The 20,726-nt window shown below is 39.9% G+C and overlaps 1 protein-coding gene across 1 annotated transcript in view; it reads right to left on the bottom strand.

The window, feature by feature from the left end:
* CPLX1 (complexin 1) overlaps positions 1-20,726 on the bottom strand; it is a 97,152-nt gene that overhangs the window by 6,134 nt on the left and 70,292 nt on the right. The gene's annotated exons all lie outside the window — the stretch shown is intronic.

Here is a 20,726-nt window from a genome sequence, read left to right as displayed (position 1 = left end):
TGAAATAAAGCTGACACATACTGTCTGGAGAGAAACATTCCTATGCCTGCAAGCATAATGGATACCTGAAATTCACCACTCCCATTAAGAATTAGAGGCATGGAACTAAGACTTCGTGTGAATAACCAGAATTCCATTTTATGACTTTGTATTCAAATTTTTAGATTTAATGGGGGAGTAAGAATATGCCCGAGTGAATTAGATGAAAGAAAGAAGCACTGTAGCATTTCTACTCCCTCAGTGACTCAGGTTTTCTTTCCAACTTTTATTTTGGAGGCATGCCTAAGGAAAATAATTCCTGTACCTCCAGCTCTTATCACTCCTCAGCCCTCATACAATTCAGCAGTTCTCATTCTTACTGGTATTTGCAGAAGTCTTTGCATCAAAATTGTTGAGATAATAGTGATAGATAACAAAACCATAATCAATTCAAACTGCCACATGTAAATCTTCAGCAACAAAGATATCTTCAAGCTGCCCTCATCATTACAGAAATCATTTCAGTTCAGCTACAGTAGAGAAGCATTTGACCTTTGTGACAAAGGGGAAGGGCATTCAGGTTTGCCGAAGCAGTGGTCAGCTTCAAAATTCTTGCTGTGTTAGAGCCTCCCCCTTACTTCTGCTTAAATTTTAACTAAAGTACCAAAGGGAATTAAGATTACTCTCAGCACGTAAGAACTGTAAATTAACTAACCAACTTAAAATCCTGCAGAGGATAGCAAAACACTTGCCTTTCTGAAAAGAAAATTAGATATGATTTCAAAAGGATCAAAGAATTGTGTGGGTACAAAGTATCCAGTATTTTCTCAGTATCAATAGTACAGAACTGCTGAACAGACATGAAGTAAATGTCTTTTTCACAATTTGCTCTTTTTACTTGTCCCATAAAGAAGGGCCCAAATCATTTACAAGTGAAGCAAAGAAAAATCCTTGCTGCTGTCATGACTTTGTGACTTCAGATACTTTGGGTTTTGACAAGAAACTTCTAAACGTTTCTGAACAAAGACAATATTTTGGTTCATTTCTCTGTCATCATTCGTATTTAGGATGACAGTCTGTAAGACTGAAGCCAGGAACTTCAAAAATATCTAGTGAATCTCTAAATCAGTCCTTCAAAGACAAAATGTTCACTAATGACATCTTATGATTTTTATGTCTAGTGGATGCCAGTCAAACCAGACTTCATGGGAGAGACTTTAATGACAAATGGTGATCTGAGGCTAAGGAAGTATTTGACACACAGCCGCAGGGTTGAACTGGAAAAGAAGATCCAACGCAATGTAGCCAGCACTACAGGGAAAATGACACATAGCATCAGTGTTCCTCCCAGGTTACATGTAATGTCTTCAGGTATTTCCCTCCATCTTTTATCTGCAGATGTGACCTTGCTTTGCCAGTCAGAGGAAAAGAGTGGTAGTAAAGACCACACAGATCACAGTAACCCACCAGTCATCTACAACTCCTTCTCACTATAAGTATCATCTCATGGCTGGTGGATTCTGTAGCTCACGAACTCACTGAACAAGCATCCAAGGATCAGGGATCAGAATCTATGGAACAAAAGCAATCACTCTCCTACCGTATCCACTGACTAAGGGAACCCTAAAAATTTATGAAGGAATTAGGACTGTACTTGTCAGCCTGTTTTTCTGTCTTTCCTTGGGAAGTTTTTACTGATTGTTCTCTCTGACTTCCACAGTGTTAGACTGACCTTAGATTTTTACAGTGTGTGGATGACTGTTGCAGACTGGGCAAGAGAGTGCTGGGAGAGAAATCTTCACTTTGAAAGAACATTAGAGAAAACTAGATTCCATTGTATCAAATTACTGGCAGAAACTGAAAGTACAAAAATGTGTTTTTCTTGTTTGCTGCTAGTCATGATGCTGAAACATGAAGAAAAGCAGCTATTAACTCTCAGTTCCTATTTAATACTCAAATGTAATTTTTGTCTTGGGAAAAAAATATATATATATATATATATATTATTCCTTGTAGAAAGATGTAATTTCATCAAAAGCATTTCTTTCCCAGAATGGGTCAATTTTGATTATTCAGTGTTAAAATTTAAATGCTCTGTAATCAAAATGTAATGCTGTAATGTTTTGCAGCAGAAAAAAATGGCATTCTTGAGGAATGAAACTGATTCAGATGAAGCTGAACTATGAAAAGGAGAGCCTTAAAATAACAGGAACAAAATAATGAAAACAAGCATCTTAGTTTCTTCACATTAATAGTTTTGCATTGAATCAATTAAAAACTTTAAAAATATGTACATAACTGAAATATATAGTGGCTCTTTTTCATTCTATGGCTTTGCTGAAGATGGGAGAACAAAAACTGCATTACATCCAAAACATGTGAAGGATGAGAACCATTTCATTTTTTTTCTCGAAGTCTAGCTCCACAAAATTTAGTATCAGAGGCTGTGTTTGTGTTTGCCAGCCGACCTCTCCAATTTGTCGAGGTCTCTAGGGGTGACAGTATGAACAACAGATGAGTTGGGATATACTGACCACTGCCCTCCTGGTCCAGCTTTTCAGTCAATTTTTGATTCATCCCACTCTGCTCATCCTGCCTATACTTCAACAGCTTGATGAACTTGTAGGATACAATGTTAAAGGAGTTACTTAAGACCAGGAAGACAACAACTACTGCTTTTCTCTCATTTGTAAGGTTCATCTATCCATTTCATTACAGAAGTTTATAAGGTTGGTCAGGCATGACTTCCCCTTGGTGAATCCATGCTGACTACTTCTGATTATTTTCTTCTCTTTCAAGTTCCTGGAAATGATTTCCAGGATTAGCTGTTACATCACCCTCCCAATCATCAATGTGAGTTCCTCTGGTACTTTTTCTTGTTCTTTTTGAAGATAGGAGTGATACTTGCTTTCCTCAAGTCTTTGGGCAACTCTATCCCTTGCCATCAAGTAAATATAATAAAGAATAGCCTTGAAATTACATCGGCTCATTCCCTCAGAACTCATGAATACATCCCACAAAGGTCCATATACTTGTGAATGCTCAGTTTGTTTAAGTATTCCCTGACCTGCTCCCCTTCCACCATTCAGCCTGGCCTTTGGGACCCGAGACTCCTGAAGACCAGTTTTGCCGTTAAAAAACTTAGGCAGAGAAAGCATTCAGTACTTTGATCTTTTCTTTGTCCTAAGTAACCAGGTTTAATCTTTCTTTCAGGAGAGGGCCCACATTTCTCCTACTCCTCCTTTTATTACTGAGATACTTGAAGAAGCCCTTCCTGTTGCCCTTGGTGTTCTTGGACAAATTCAGTTCAATCTGGTCTTTAATTTTTTCAACTTGATCACTAGCTGCTTGGACAATGTCTTCGCATTCATCCCACGATACCTGTCCTTGTTTCCACCCTCTGCAGGGTTCTTTTTTAAATTTTGAATCTGGCCAGGAGCTCTTTGTTCATCTGTGTCTGTCTCTTGATGTATTTGCCTGACTTCTTGCCTTCTTTGCTGGGATCCTTGAATATTAACCATGTTGGTTAGGCATTTCTTCCGCAGCTTTATCCCACAGTACTCTATCAAGCAGATCCTTGAAGTTGTCAAAGTCTGCTCTCATAAAGTCCAGAGATGTGATCCTGCTTGATGCCCTTCTCACTGCTTTAAGGATCTCCACCATTTCATAATCACTGCAACCAAGACTGCCTTTGAGCTTCACATTCTGCCCAAGACCCTCCCTGTTGGTAAGAACAAGGTCCACCACAGAACCCCTCCTCATTGGCTCTTCCATCACTTGGGGAAGAAAATTATCATCAATGCATTCCAGGACTCCCCTGGATTGCTTATGGCTGGCTGTGTTGTCTCACCAACACACGTCTGGGTGAACAGAAGTCCCTCAAATTCCTACACTGTGTTTACATCTGGAGGGTTGGTACATGGAGACATGCGTAAAGACACCCCAGAAGGCAGGTGGTGACCTATGGTGTTGAGAATTTTTCACGGCTGCTTGTAATCACTGAGGATTACTGGCAGTGTTGCTGTTCTCTCACTGAGTAAATAGCACTTTCCAGAGTTCTCTGAGAAGCCTGAAATTGTTTTTTAATTTTCCTGAAGAAAAAATGCTGCATATCAGCTAACAGTCTCGTTTTATAGGAAAAGTCTGGCATATGACTAATGAATGGTTACATTATTCTTTTAGGGTTTTTTTCTCCTCACTGGTTTTGTGTGGCCACAAGGTGGAACTGAGTCTGTGCCTGAACTTACATAACAGATACAGCTATCTCTGAATTACTAATTTAATTAGTAGGTGAGCATTTAAAAGTAATCTGAGAATTTTCAGTGCCTGTTCCTTACCTGCTTCATATGTAAATTACAAGATACCTTTTCTTACACAGTCCTGTCCATTAAATTCCATTCACATTCCAAACCATAGCAACAACAACAAAAGAAAGTATTTATCAGCCAGATTTGAAAATATACATTTAGAGAATGAGAGGTGCTCACTGAGAGCACCTTGCCCACCCTAACATCTCAGAGGCTGGCTTGACACGAACAAGTCCTCTACTTAAAGCCTTCTGCAGTTAAGAATTCTCACCTATTCTTGAAGTTTACAATTTAGTTTTCTAACTCAGTTATTCATTTCTACTCAGTTATTCATGAGAAATAAATTAAACTTTCCTCCTGAAACTAAATCTGTTTTGCTTGTGATGGTAATTAAATGCATGAACTCCCTGTCCCAAGGTCAGCCCGCAAGCTTTTTCATCTTATTTTCTCCTCATCTTGTTGAGGAAGGGGAGTGAGGTGAGCACCCAGTGTCTAGACAAAATTAATTCACCACACTAGGCCTAATACAAATTTAGAGCAAAGTCCAGGTCTTAGACTTGATCCTTAACTCCACAACTTTGAAAGCCTGGGGAACAGAAAATAATTTCTTTTGAAAACAGTGGAAAAAATAAGTGTTCTTCTGGCAAAATTAAGTAAATGTAAATAAGAAGGCTACAAGATCTTTCAGACAGTAGAAAAAAATTATCTCCTTTGCTTCACCTTCAAAATGTTCTGTGTACTTTGGACAGTCACTTTTCATTAACACAATATTTGGTGATTTTTCTTAAAAAGCATTTTATTAAATTTAAACTTTGTGAACATGTCAGCAATGTAAGTTCCAAGTACACCAGGTTAAAATGAATATAATATTGATTTAGTTATGCCTGAGAATCCCTGTGCTGATTTCCCTTGCCATGATCATATCAAAGCTCTTCACCTCTCAGCATCTTTTCTATTTCGTTATTATACCTAATTTGTAGTTCATAGCTTATGCAAAGCAGAAAGCTAATACTCAAGATATTTGTCTCCACAAAACAGTGAGCAAGTTCCTTTTAGAATCACAGAATTATAGCACATCCCAAGTTGGAGAGGATTCTCTTGGAAGGACATACTGGCATGTGGTACATGGACACAGTTTGAGGAGGTCCAGGTTGTGACATACAAATAGGATAGCAGCTTACATTACAGGAAACCCAGTATTTCTCATGTCTTCCCTATGTAAACCTGAGCTGGCTCAATCACATAAGTCATTCAGAACATTTCTGCATTTTCTTAAGAGCACAAAATTTCATACATTTATTTTGTTGAAGAAAATAATTATGTGCTATCTTTGGTATAAATAAAACTATTGAAATGTCTTTGACGTATTGTCTTGCTTTTCAATCGCACAGCATTTTAAAGTCATTAATTAATCCTCAGGTAACTCTTGTGAAATTGTTGTCATCCTTGGGCTTTTTTTATCCCATGCCAGGACGTGAAATTTTTCATGGACAGAATTAAGAGAAAAGAATAAGAACAACTTTTTCTGTTCTTAAATGTTACTTCATGAATTGTTAGTGTGCTGTCTACAGTCAAGAGTCAAACTGAAAACTAATTGAGGGCATTTGCATTCGAACTGAGGGAGCACTCAGGTTCTCTCACTCTTTTTTTTAAATTTATTTTTATTTGATTGTAAATCAGTGACCAAGAAATTGTTTGACCAAGTAATTCAGCTTGTTCAAAAGATTTAGTAGAACTGTCATGAAGGGAATGGACATGCCGAAAGGATTACTGCAGGCAGGGGTCAACTACTGTACATACTGTACATACTGGCGAGCTGCCTCAACAAGCAAGGCTAAGGAATGACACCAACTGTTTGCAATTGTTTCTGTGTTTTGCAGAGGCTAAAGGACCTGAGCAGAAGCTGTGCAGAAGGGCTGTTAGGATGAAGTTGGTTTAAGAGTCCAAAGCAAGAAACATAAATGACAGCACTCCACAGATGCCCTTGAATGGTAATGACGAAGTTCTTCTATCAGTACACATTGCACTGTCAGAAGGAGACAGGTTTGTACTGCTGAATACCCGCTTTCCCAGCTTGCTAGGGAAACAGAACTGACAATTGCCTGTGTTCACAGCAGGTGAACTGAAATATTCTTCCTAAGGTTATTTCTTCTGTACTGCGTTCACTCCCAGATGATCAAGTCTTCTGTGCTATCCAACAGTATAGATGAGAAAGATGGTTCCATTGGTCATAACGCATACACACCTCTGTAACTGTAGGTATAGAAGCTGAACCAGGCAACAGATCTTCTCCAAACTATACCTAACTCATCAGGCTCCCAGTATTACATTATGTCTCCATTACTTGCCATATCGTAAACTGATAATGTTATCCCCAGCTCCACTTACACAGCAAAGTTTTCAGAAAAACATGGGTCACCTTGGAGGTACGCAAAGGCCTGCTGCAATGTTATGGCCAAGCAGTCCTTATATAAAGCAGCTTACTGCTGTTTTCTCCTGTGATTTCAAGGCTGACTCAGCAAACAGAAGTAGAAGAATGCAGAGGTCATAGAGCACAGCAGGCCAGCTGTATCTTAGCAGTCTGCAGTGTATCTAGGCAAAATAGGGAGAGCATGATTTATGTACTGTTTGTTATATAGACTGTTTGGGGATGACAGAGATAGAGGAAGATATAATCCGAGACAGGCAAACAGAGATAGTCGTACTGCTTCTAGAGCAGGGGGTACATTTCCAGCATGTTTTCCTCCTCAGCTGCACAGCCCTCTCAAAAAAACAGCTCTGCAGAAAGCCTAGGGCAATGACAGAAGAAATGATCAGGGTAGCAGTGATGCGTAGACTAAGCAGTGGTAAAGAAACAGACAGGTATGTGTTATGAGATTGTTTCTGTCCTACTAAGATGACATAAGAAAAGCTGCTAGCAGCTATAAACATGATTGCCTTTCATAAGGCCACATCTTCAGTGGTGTAATCTGGAGTATCATTCTGTTTTGTGTAGGATATTATCAGTGAGGGCATTTCAGACTGCTGAACTTATTTCCTTTCCCCTCTCCTTTCTTACCTTCCCTTCTCCTTCTCTTTCCTCTTGTCTGCTTGTCTTTCTAATCAATTCATTTATCTCTGGCTTGAGGTTGAAGGAGTTGCTATGGTGAAGGAGAGAGATGCAGTCCCCAGAAAACTGCTGGGGAGGTCTTTTAACACGTTTGAAAAAAGAAGACTATTTTTCCCCCTCAAGCAATCCATTTAAGTCTAAGCTCTGCCATGCAGTGTCAGTTAGCATGGGCAGCTCAGGCAGCTCACCCATCTGTTTCTCTGTGCTTTATGACTGGTGATACAGAAAACATCATAGCCTGACACACCAGGAGCAGTGAAACCCCTGCACTCTGAGGAGAAGTAAGAGAGGAGTGCTGGATGTCTCAGTCTACAGGATTGTGCATCTCTATGTGTGCATACATGTATCCAAGTATTCTTGTCACATAGGTGTGCTGCTGTACAGCTATATTAACTAGGGCTCTATCACCATGACAGTGGAAGAGGGCTGATGAGTAATGGAAGAGAACAGAGCAAAGTCAGGGAACTTCAGTTTTCTTTGTTCAGCTGTGTGTGAACCACACAGGAACAGAACCAAGAGGAAGGTGGCATACAGAAAGAAGGGGAATAAAATTTTTGGAAGGGAGCACTTAAGAAGAAAAGTTGACCTGTTAACAAAACCTCAGTTCTTCTGGAGCATATCTACTCAGGCCATGTCTTTGAGATGCAGCAGACTCCTTCAGCCAGCTTTTCCAAGAACAGAGGACATTTGTAGACATAACTTCTGTGAGTTGACTGCTTAACTTCCTCCAAGGGCACCATTTCCCCAAGAATTCCTTGTGGATGCACTACCTTGCTCCACTCAGCTAGCTCAGGTGTTCAGCTATGTAAAAAGCACAGCAGCTCTTCATTCATACCTCAAATCATGTCTTCCACCACAAGTTCAGACCCATCTTTCTCTCATGGCACTCAGATGTGCCTATACAACAGGGAGCTCACAGGACAGATACACAGAGGTGTACAGTTTCCAGCTTCCATCACATGCACACAACAGACATGGATGTATATTTCAGAGTTCTCCCTTGATCTTTATAGGTGTCCCAACAGTACCTCCTGGATATTCTAATGGCAGGATGACATCACTGTGGTGATCTGATGGTCACTTCCTTCTCCTCCTCTGCAAAAGTGTAAACTTGATCAGCGGTGGGTGCTTCCTGTATAACAAAGTGAATTGGCCCTTCTGCTTAGTAACACACTGCCTGGACTATGCTACCTTGTCCCAGTCAAAATACTTCTTTTCTGTTCTCTCTTTGAGCTGGTATGAACTGCAATTTGTGAACAAAATTATTCTTTTTTAGGATAAAGAGAGGAGCAGGCATAAACATCCAATATTTATATAATGATGTTTTCTAAATATATATACAGCAGAAAACACTTCCTTTTTCCTTGTGTTTGCAAACATATTAACTTGCTTCTTCTTATATGCACAATGCCAAGCATAACAATACCTTTCAGTAAGAGTGAGAGGGAATCAGATGTAGAAAGTTTCAGAAGTGGAGGTAATTAAATTAGTGCTGAATAGCAATGAATTCCATATTGTAATCAGAGAAGAAATCTCAAGAGTAAGCAGAGAATATCTGACTCATGAAGAAGAACACAAGTCTCCAAAATATTGAGTTTTTGCTACCTAGAGGATTTGCTGAAATCAAAACAATGACTCATGAACACAGGGCCAAGATGAATACTATACATTTTCTTATCCTGAACCTGTTAGGTGTTTTGGAAAATCTGTCCTCCAGAACCTACCTTAGGGCTTCCGTGTAGAAAAATCTAGATATATCTTTCAAAGCAGCCAACATAGGATAAGAAGAAAGGTACATATTATGTGCGGGAAATTATAGGCAGTGACTGCAAGGCAGTGTCACAGATGAAGCATTATGGGCTGACTGCAGCCTCCATACCTCATTTTCCTGTACCACTTATGCTGGAGGAGGTAGAAAAAAGTGGATGTGAGGAAGGTGTTTGCAGCTTGCTCTTTTTCTTCTCACTGTTCTAGTCTGTAGTAACTGGCAATAAATCAAATTAATTCTCCCCAAGCAGTATCTATTTTGCCTGTGGTGGTAACTGATGAGCGATCTCTCTGCCCTTAACTCATGAGTTTTTCCATCGCATTTTCTCCCCTGTCCTATTGAACAGTATGAGTGAGAAAGTGGTTAGGAAGGCACCTGGTAACTAGCCAAAGATAACCCACAACAATAAGACGTATACATATATATGTTTATGTGCTCAGTATCAGGATGTGGAGTAGAAGATGCTTCTCCTTCTTGCCTCTTGCAATTTTTTGTTTTGCCAAATTAAAGCTTTCCTTTTAATAGAATCACATAGAATCATAGAATGGCCTAGGTTGGAGAGGACCTTAAAGATCACCCAGTTCCAACCCACTGCCATGGACAAGGCTGCCATCCACCAGCTCAGGCTGCCAAGGTCCCAGTGCAGGCAGGCCTTGAACAGCTCCAGGGATGGGGCACCCATAGCTTCTCTGGGCATCTGTGCTAGGGCCTCACCAGCTTCTGAGTAAAAAACAATGCAGCTCAGGATGTATTTGGCCTTTTGAGCTGCAGGTGTACACTCCTGGCTCATGTACACATTTTTGTCCATCAGGAACCCCAAGCCCTTTGCCACAAAGTTGCTCTCAAGTTCTTCTCCTTGAGTTCTTCGGTACTTATATCTGGGATCACCTCAATGCAGGTGTGGCACCTTGCACTTACTGAACCTCAATTAGATTCTCATGTGCCCACTTTCTGAGACTGTTCAGATGACATTCCTTTCCTCTGTTGTGTTAACTGCACTACTTAGCTTAGTATCATCAGCAAACTTGCTGAGGGTACACTTGAACCCACTGCCTATGTTGTTGATAGAGGTGCTGAAGAGTACCAATGACAAGATGGATGCTTGTGGGACACCACTTCTTGTCACCAGCCTCCAACCAGAGACAGAGCCATTGACAAGTCTTGTAAATTTAATGCCTCAGGATCCTGCAGTAATTTGAATTAGATAAAACTATTTACTTACCATAGCTTCTGTTTATTGTGTGCAAGAACTATTAGCATGTGTGCGTTTTTCATTGTTTCATTTTATTTTCAGAGCTCTAGTCCAGTCAAGGTAATCACAGGCTTGGGTTTCTACAAGAATAAGTACCCCTCTAGAAAAGAACTGGCTCACTGTATGATGAGGTGTCAACTTTGTCTTTCTGTGAAGAATATAATGAAAATGCATATAATGGGCAAAAGTATTGCTTGCTCTTTTCAGAGGATAGGGAACTCATCTTCTGAAGCTTAGATACGATTATGATTCCATATTATTAGCTTTGCGCTTGCTGGGCCATACCTCATTGCCTTATTCATCACAAATACTTTGGCAAACCAAAGGTTAAAGCCAGGTAAATTTCAGAAGCTGAACCAGAATTTCAAGTTCAGCTCTAAATAGATAAAGCACTTAAGCTCTTTACATCAGATCTCTAGAGTGCAACTAAGCACGGCTTATATTATCTGAGAGCCACTTTTGTTTCTGGCATACTATATTCATTTTTCTGTGCACATCAACTTTGATTGAATGAAATTCAATATAAACAAATGCAATGTATCATAAACTCATGGCTTAATAACTGTTACACAAGACTAAAATTTAAAAAATAGTAATTCAAAACATTAGGAGCAAAGATATTCAGAGTCTGTAGGGCCAACTGACAGTCCCAGTTTAAAAACACGCACTCATATCAGCACTGCTGAGAATCCTGGCTGGTAACCCAGAGGAAAAACAGTCCCCTAGACTAACCTTTAGGCCCTCATCTGTATTTTTCCTAGGTTTCTAAATAACATCTAAGACAGAGGATTCGTTTCTTCTTCATGGACAGAGAACTCCAGTAAGATTTATCCTACCAAAGGAGCTGCAATGAGATTCTGCTCAGAAACAGTGTCACAGCTTGTAGTGAACGCACAATAAAATACAATAAATAAATAAATAAAATAAAATAAAATAAAATTACTTCCACACTATTTTCAAAAGGTTACTCTGTCCTAACAATGTCCCAGAATTTTAACCTTTTTCTTCCCTTCAGTTTCCTATGCCAATCTTTTTAATACTGACTGCACTGAAAGCACAAGAAAATGTAACTCTGCAATAGTAAAATCTCAAGAACAATTAGTTAGATGATTATCTTTAGTCCTTGCTGTGAGACTGTTTTTGTCATCAACTCTTTGTGTATTCTGTGTAGAATAAATCCTGTCACATGCACTGTTGCTAGGATCTAATTAATTCACACACCCTGACAGTTTATTTGTGGAGTCCAAAGTAATGCTCTAAGGTAAGAGTCAAGATCCAGAAAAATCAAAGGTGGTTAATAGTTAGTTTCAAGCCATCAACTAACAATCCTGTCTGAAATACAAGAGGTACTTCTCAGACCTCACAACAAGCAATAAAGAGGAGAACTTCAACATGAAGATGCTTTAAAAATGGGTCAAACATTTCTGCCATCTAAAAAGAGCAAGTAAGAAAATTTAAGTGCTTAGTCACAGGGACACTTGCCATCTTTCCTTAGACCTTTTTCATCTGTCACCACAGTCTTCTTGCTCCTCAGTATGCTACTGAAGTCATGTTTGTAGCGAATGGAAATTAGTGAGAGAGAATACCTAGTGCATCCTTAACAATGAACTGAGTAATATGAACGATGTTCCACTTCTAGAAAGACTAAATTCTATAGTGAGGCCCCATCTGGAGTACTGTGTCCAGGTGTGGAGCCCTCAGTACAAAAAAGACATGGAGATTTTGGAAAGGGTCCAGAGGAGGGCCACGAAGATGATCAGGGGGCTGGAGCACCTCCCCTATGAGGACAGGCTGAGGGAGTTGGGTTTGTTCAGCCTGGAGAAGAGAAGGTTGCGGCGTGACCTCATTGCAGCCTTTCAATACCTGAAGGGAACTTACTCCCAGGAGGGGAGTAAACTCTTTGAAAGGGCTGATAATAGCAGGACTAGGGGAAATGGTTTTAAGTTAAAAGAGGGAAGATTTAGGTTGGATGTTAGGGGGAAGTTCTTTACTAGGAGAGTGGTTAGGTCCTGGAACAGGCTGCCCAGTGAGGTTGTGGATGCCCCGTCCTTGGAGGTGTTCAAGACCAGGTTGGACAGGGCCCTGGGCAACCTGATCTAGTAAAGGTGTATGTTTGGTGGCCCTGCTGGGCAGGGGGTTGGAACTACATGATCCTTGAGGTCCCTTCCAACCCGGGTCATTCTGTGATTCTGTGATTCTGTGTGATAGTGCTGCATAGCAGGGTTGCCATTGCAAATTCCAAAAACTGATGTTACCTGTGATCAGCTACTGAAAAATAAAGCTCACACCATTCCAAGAGCCTGCAAACAGTGTAGACTGGTATCTCAAAGTCTGCACTAGAAATCAGGTGCTTGTTCATCAACTTCTTCTGGTGGAATCACCTGCTGACCCATTCTCGTTGCTTCTGTTATTTGGTCATGATCAGAGAACAGAAGTTTCTCACCATAAATGCTATGTAAGAGCAGGTCCCATGAAGCTCTATTACTCACATCAAACTTAGAATTGTAGAGCTAATTAGAGAAATCTGTCAAAGAACTTGCTGGGTTGCTCTGATGACTGGACCCCCCTTTTCCCATAAAAATGCTTTGTTGTATGTCATTAAGGCAAAGGAGCTTCATGAGTAACATGAGGAAGGAAAACACTTCCATGGAAGAACAGCTTCTGTATGTATTTTCAGGGGCTCCTTAGCTCCTTTGTGGTCCTTCCCCTTTTTACTGGGCTCTCCATCTGTTCAAGACCTCACAGTAATCTAGAGGAAAGGACTACATCTCTAAAATGTTTACTTCCTGCTGATTGGAGCCATTCATCCTGTAGATGGTGGATCAGGACAAGAGACATAAGTCTATTTCCTTTCTCTTTCTGCTTCTGAATAGGTGTTTGTTTGGTTGGTTATTTTGTTTTGTTTTGTTTTATTTTGTTTTGTTTTCCTTTCTGGCCCAGCAATGAATGTCATCTTTTGTTGTGACACTTAGATATTTTTGGTGTATCAATTTCAGAAAACAGCAGTTCTAAGAAGTGCTCACTTATTGGATATCTATACCTGGCCAAGCTCGTATTACATCCTCCTAAAATAGAAAAATGAAAACTAGCTCTGTCTTTTAGGGACTTCCAGTACTCCTGAGGGATGTGGGGTATACACATACAGAGAGACTGTACAACCAGACAGAAATGAAACCATGCATAACATAAAGTGGGAGTATGTGGAAAGAAACACATCAATAATCTAGCCTGCATACACAGCATGACCACGCACAACAAAAGTTTGCTTAGCTGACCATGCCATTTCATGTCTTCAATCACTACTTAGTACTTTCCCATAGTTTTCCCTTCATAAAGCATTCATCTACACCTAACAGAGTAATGAACCATTGCGAGTGCTATAACTTCAGCAATTGTCTTTCCATCTCTTCAGGCTATTAATGAACAGTCATAACAGTCATTCTTAAAATGTAAAAAGAATAATTAAAAGAAAAATGTGCTTTTGGGGATCAGCTGAGACTTATTTTTTTCTTTTTTTCTTTTTTTTGGCGAGTCCTCACCATGCTTGAGTAAAGGCCCCGGTAATCCAGTCTGCTTCTTAAACGTGGAATCTTTTCATGAATGGTGTTTACTGAGAAACAGGAAGAAAACCTCTTTAAAATCTCAGTGTCTGCTGCGACAGAAGAAGACGTCTGTTCATGAAAGAGGTAAAGAGGTGTTGTTTTTTTACTACCAGTGGAGTATTTTGGAAATTACTATCATGCAGGTACACACAGAAGAATTGGAACAAACGGAATGAGGAAAACAGAAACTAACGTCAGCAGAGGAAAAATCATTTAGGACTCTAAACACCAGAAGTCAGCAAACAGCTTAGCCTGGTGGGAGCCATAGAATTGAAAAAGCCAGGGCAGGACAAGTAAAATAGACAAATAGAAAGCAATAGAAATAGACAATAGATTATCAGTGTCTGAGCTGGCTGGATTTGCAGGACTGGAAAGGAGATGGTATGTCATGCTCTTTGATGAGTGGCTCCTACCACTCTGTCAGCAGGTCGAGCAGGTATGTTACCTCTCTGAACTTGCTTAGCAAATGCTGAGAGGCATGTGTTTCTATTTTGGCACTTGTAACTCTTGACTTGACAGAGGGACAGAATCCCCCATCTACAGGATTTTAGCCAAATTGCTTGGGTTGGGTGGAAGAAGGCAGTAGGAAGTTTGCACATTGACAAAAAACTTGTGTGTAGATTACTATGCTGGGCACAAGCTTCTAGCTCTTAAGTTTTTTTTCAAAGAGAGTGGGAAATGTGGTGTGCATTTTCTTGCTGATAGAAAATTCCCCTCCTATTTATATATTCATATGTTCTGGGCACCCTTACCAGTAACAGCTTGCCTGTCACTTTCCCAATGTGTCATGTTCCTCAGCCCCAGTTCCTGCTCACCAGACTCAGTTCCCTCCAAAACATAATCAACCTCCCACAGGTGTGCCAGGAGAAGAAAGTAGGAGCTCTGGAGATGCATAGTCTTTTACTGTCTGAAGACTGAGTATCTCCCTGACAGCGCAATCATAGCTGTCTCTACACTACCTATCAGCACTCCATTTCACACCTGCTTTCCAGCATGGCACAGCAGGCCTGAGCACACTGTGTTATTATACAGTAGTGCTGTGTGGAAATGTTATTTGTCTAACTGTTAAGGCTGTATTTGGAAAATGACTTATCTGGGGTACTAACTTTATCAGCATTTATCAAAGCAGGCATGGAATTCCGAAGAGGAAGGTACTGGCTCATGCTGAGGGTGGGTCAAAAACACTACAGATGAAGTATACAGAAGAGCATAAACAGCAGGAAGCTGCTTTGTTTCAATGAATTTAGTTACCTGACATTAACATTATTTCCACTTTGCCCTGTGGCTTTCCCTTCTGGGATATTGCTGAATATATGTTCAAAACAAAAGGCAAGAACTCCAGACGAGAATAATTCACCCCTAACTATGATTTAAAATTGAGGGACATTTCCAAAGCCCAAAGGAAAAAGGCTGGTAAGTCACAATGTATTTGACAGTGTTTTAATAGTAGAGTGGACTGCAGGAGCAGGGTGGGAGGCACTCCAGGCACTGGGCAGCAGCTTCCTGCAGCCCGGGAAAGGCTCATGGAGGAATGGGCCTTCCAACTGCACTCTATGGCAGATAAGCACAGTGGATCAGAGGAAAACTCTGAGAAGGAAAGAATGGAAGAGAAGAACTGTTATGGACTGCCTGCAACACCTCTTGCCTCATCTCTCTGTGTCAGTCTTGTTTGAGGAGGTAAGAGCTGGTGGTTGAAAGAGAATGGCTGAGAAGGAGTGAGTTGTAAGGAAGATGTTTTCAATTTTCTTGTTGTTTCTCACCATCCTACTCTTATTTTCAATTGGCAATACATTAAATCAATTTCCCCAGATGAAGTCTGTTTTGCCTATGACATGAAATGCTTGTCCTCCTGTCTCTGCCTCAACCCAACAACTTTCCTTGTTTTTCCCTCCCATCTCTTGAGGAGGAAAGGAGAGGCTGGCTTTGCACTGTGCCCAGCCAAGGTTAAACTCACTGCACAAGCCAGTGAATCAGAAGGAATAGAGTGGTAAGAGAGACACAGATTGCAAACTGGTAGTTAAAGAAGCTGTGATTCTTTAAGAAGATTAAGAACTAAGGTAACTACTTTTTAAGATGTTCTTCCATTTGAGGCTCCGCTCTCCATAAAGACTTTGCAATTAATCTGGTAATATTAGAATGAGCTCTCTTAGTAGTATGACATAACTTGCTCAGTTAGAACCAGCTGTGAGTTAAACATCTGTTCTGAGATTTTCTAGTCAGTGAGAGAGATGGAGAGTGCAGATAGCAATACATCCTGTCCCGAGGCAGGTAAATAGGACATTGCCCTTTGAGATGCATTCCTCCCTGCTGAGTACTCAGGAAGCATTTGACCACCAGCTTAGGTGGAGACTATAAACTAAATAGATAGCTAAAGCTTGATAAGGCAAGCTCCTTAATGAACTTGTTTATCTCTAAAGTGATAACAAAATACTCCCAAGGTTCACTTCTCAGTCGATTTCATTTCCCTCTGACTCCAAACTCTGTGGGTGCCCCTTGTGAAGTTCTCTAAGTTTTTTAAAATAGGTACTTAATTACTAGCTCTTATTCTGACTGATTCACTAAAATTAGAAAGCAGCAAGGTTCCTCTTCTTTTCTCTCTCCCCCTTCCTCATGTTAGTTGTAATCAATTCCTTCTGCAGAAATGGAAACAGCCTGGGAATACACTGGGTTTCTCCTAATGAAAGCTGGCAATAGCTGTGAGATTCACAGTTATCCCAATTGGATCCATTGTACATTATGAAACACATCATTTCACAGCTAATAGCTAGCACAAAGAAAAAGAAAGAGAGGAGTTTTACAAAATCAAGAGTAAACTACATTCATTTAACGCTGATTTAGTAAATTTCTTGGCGTACTCACACATGGATTCAGTTTCAGTTCCAGGACTGTCTTCAAGCAACCTTCATTTATTTAAAACATGACTTCTTGCTGCTTGCCAGCTCTTAGCTCTTTTTAAATGCAGAACCTGTTCCTTTGAGGAAGCATAAATCAGCTTTACTAGATTCTGTTCTTGCATTCTGCCGGAAAAAGGAAAATGCCTCCCCTCACATTAAATATCTCCTACAGAGTTCATGGCTTCCCAGTCAGTCTAATAATATTTGTTACCTTCCCCTCAGGTTAGGGGATAATGTATGGTATGATCATTTCAAGGTGCAGCAGGAATAGATAAGATCTTGAGATGTTGGGCCTGATGCCCCACCTCAGTAACTCCATCTATCCCCAGCAGTGGCCTGTGGACCTTTTTTCAGTGATGCTGTTGAGCAAGACAGCTTCTACAGGTAAAAGTCCAGGGGAAAAGCTTGAACTTTCTTTTTCTCTGCACATTCTGAGTCACACAGAATCACAAAATCACAGAATCATAGGTTTTGGAAGAGATCCCTAGTGATCATCCAGTCCAACCACCTGAAAAGGCAGGTTTCTTATGGTAGGTTACATAGGAAAGCATCCAGGTGGGTTTTGACAGGGACTCCAGGTCTGACTCCCAGAGGACAAGTCAGTTAACTGTCTTTTCTCTTTTAAAGCTTAAGAACAGAGTTGTAAGAACATACTGTTGGAGGAACATTTTTGAATGTGATCTTTCCATTCTGTGCCATTTCAGTTTTCAAAGCTCTTTAAAAAAAAAAAAAAAAATCCCACAAAAACCCACCAAGTGATTCTTCAATACTTAGTGAAATCCATTTTTTTTTTTCCAGAATTATTTTTTGGTGACTGTGTCTTTATTTTTTAAGAAAAACTGAGATGTGTTACGATTATTTTTCCAATGTGTGCTCGTAAAGTGCACTGCTCATTTACTATTGGCATACAAAATGCTTTGAAGTCAGAAACATATAAACTCTTTGCTGTGTTTTTGGAATATGTAAATAAAGAATAGAGAAAAGCTGTTAAATTTTCCTAAGATACATACCAGATAAATATGAAAACACTCTACGTTTTATGATCATATTCCTTAAGATTAAGTGCTGTCATCGTGAGACTTAATTGAGCTTACATACTGATGTGAGCTTACTGATCTAGACATACAGTTAAGAGATGACTTCCTAATTTTCCATTTTGGGTAAGACCAGATGTACATATTTCCAGTTTATTTGCTTATCCTTTTGTGTGTCAATCACTTCAATGCCCATTACCAATTTACATTTTATAATTCACAAAGGCACTGGAATCATTTAAAAGATATTATTTGGAAGATGAGAGTAAGATTAGTCCATTACTCGGTGAGGAAGGCCACTTCACAAATAGGGATGCAGATAAAGCAGAAACATTTCACACCATCTTCCTCTCTGTCTTCAACAGCATGATGGACCTTAGTACCCCTGAAACTCTAAGTTGGACCATGGCTGTAGTAATAAGTGCTCATACTAAGTAAGTCTACCACTGCTAAATTAGAAAGAGCTGTTGACATCTTCAGGGGCAGAGGCTTTACAGAGAGACTCTGGCAAACAAGACAGTCACAAGAACAAGTGCCAGATTCTCCATCTCAGATTATGCTACCTTGAATACATGTACAGACTAGGGTATGAGAGGCAGGAGAGCAGCCCTGCTAAAAGTGATCGGCAGGTTCTTGCTAGTGGCAAGTTGAACATGAGCAGCAGTGTGCTCTAGTAGCCCAAAAGGCCAACCATACCCTGAGCTGCACCATTGGGTGAGGAAAGGGGTTGTCCCCTCTACTCTGCTCTGGTCTCACTTCCTGTGCTGGTGCAGTTAGTAACACAAAAAGGATACAAAACTATTAGGGAGAGTTCAAAGATTATAAAGGATCTGGACGACGAGATGCGAGAGCACCTGAGGTCCCGCAGTGCACTCAGTGCAGAGCAGAGCAGCTGCAGCTTCTCACAGGGAGCGGAGGGCAGCGCTGAGCTGTGCTCTCCTGTGGCAACAGTAGGACCCCAAGGGAATGTTTCAGATTATTTGCACAAAGTAGACTATTTTGCCTAATCTGCCAGGGTCTAAAGCTCATGACTGGGCTTTGTCTTTGTTCATACCAATGAATAGTGTCTCCACTGGATTTCTTGTTTTCAGCATTGAAAATCAGTGGGATTATCTTCTAGTGCTGAAAAGCCGCACAGTTAAACAGATCAAAAAAATCAGAGAACTTGTATTTTTATGAGCTTTACCATGAAACTGCTGTGTCACCTTGCTGATCTCATTTAACTTATTTTGCCTCCTTTCTTTGGTCTTCTCTCTGATGTCTTGACCTCTTTATGACCAGCTGTTTACATTCTGTGCAACACCAAAGAATTCAATGGTAGTTTTATTATTAGTGTTAATAAAAACTCAAAGGGTACCATAATTTGCTGTTTTGGAATAAGCTCTGCACATTTCATTATTTTCTCCCTCAATGTAATTGCTCCTTATTAATAAAAATGAAGCTGTACTACCTGGAAATGAGTTCCAAACAGAGGCTGAATCGATCTGCCTTACTAAAATTAAGGCATTCTCCTACAGAGGTCATTTTCCTTGCTCTCAATGATGAATCCTCTTTTGAAGAACTGTTAAAATATTAAAGAAAAATACTGCCTGAGAAAGGACTGTTTCGTCATGACAGAAACATACAGTTCTTCAGTAACTGAGTGAAATGTCTTTCAAATTAATGCATTTTCTTCAAAAGTCTTCAATGTCAGTGTTTTCAGCAACGCTTTATTCTCTGACAATCAGTAGATAGGACTTTCAGAGGCACACTGACCAAAACAGAGATGCCCGTTAGGCAGTCAGCATGAAATTTATCTTTACAGATGAAAACTCTTTGGGAATAATTTGGTCCAGGGAGTTTTCAAGCTCTTATATCCCTCCCTCTTCTCACTCCTCCCTGGAGAGAGGAAAGCACACAATCAGAAATCCATTTGTATTTCAAATTTGATAGTTCAATTCTGGTATCACCAATGGCTTAGGAGTAGTTAGGTGCAGTGGAGTCATGAGCAAGCATAGCAATTTTCCTACTCTAGCACCATCCAAATCACAGTTAAGTGTTTCTTTCCTGCCTGTAATTGTGTGAGAGAATGCAGAGCAGTTTATGACTGTACACAATATATTTTTACCATGAAATGTCTTTTTTCCCCTCCTTTTTAAATTTAAATTTTATTATTTTAATAAATTTCAACAATGGTTGTGAGTTAGAGCTGCAATTTTTCACCACTGAACTTCAGGCTTATTGGCTGAAATGAACTCTGCCTACAGCATTGTGGTTCATGATGATTCGCTGCATTTTTCATGGTATGTAATTTCCTGCTCTCCATCTGATGTGCAGTAAAGAGGTTTGCTGTACTTTCTATAGCCATGGCTCTCCTTATCTCCTTAGTGTAAACATTCACTAGTCATGAACTAGACTTCTAACCACATGTAAGAATCAGTTTATTCTTTCATCCTAAGACTGTCAAATACTGACTCACTGGTACTATCTTACCTACATTTCTTTCTTGGATATATCAATCTCACTGGCCCAGTTCCTAGTATCTACAGCATCAGTTATCTAAGTTTGCTCTTTTAATGTGTCAGAGCTGTTACTGTCATTGGTTGTGACTGACTTTAAAACAAACAAACAAACAAACAAACAAAAAACTTTATATACACTGTGTCTCCACTTTCCAGGAAAAAAAAAAAAAAAAAGGAAAGAAAAAGAAAAAGAAAAGGAAAAAAGAAAAAAAAAAAAGAGGTATTGACCACTGCTGGTACTTTCCAGTATTACTAGTAGTTTTACAACATTCACTTTATG

Source organism: Coturnix japonica, chromosome Z (genome assembly GCF_001577835.2).
Source record: "Coturnix japonica isolate 7356 chromosome Z, Coturnix japonica 2.1, whole genome shotgun sequence".
Taxonomy (NCBI): domain Eukaryota; kingdom Metazoa; phylum Chordata; class Aves; order Galliformes; family Phasianidae; genus Coturnix; species Coturnix japonica.
Note: the sequence above shows the minus strand (reverse complement) of the source record. Positions and strands in the feature narration are given on the sequence as shown.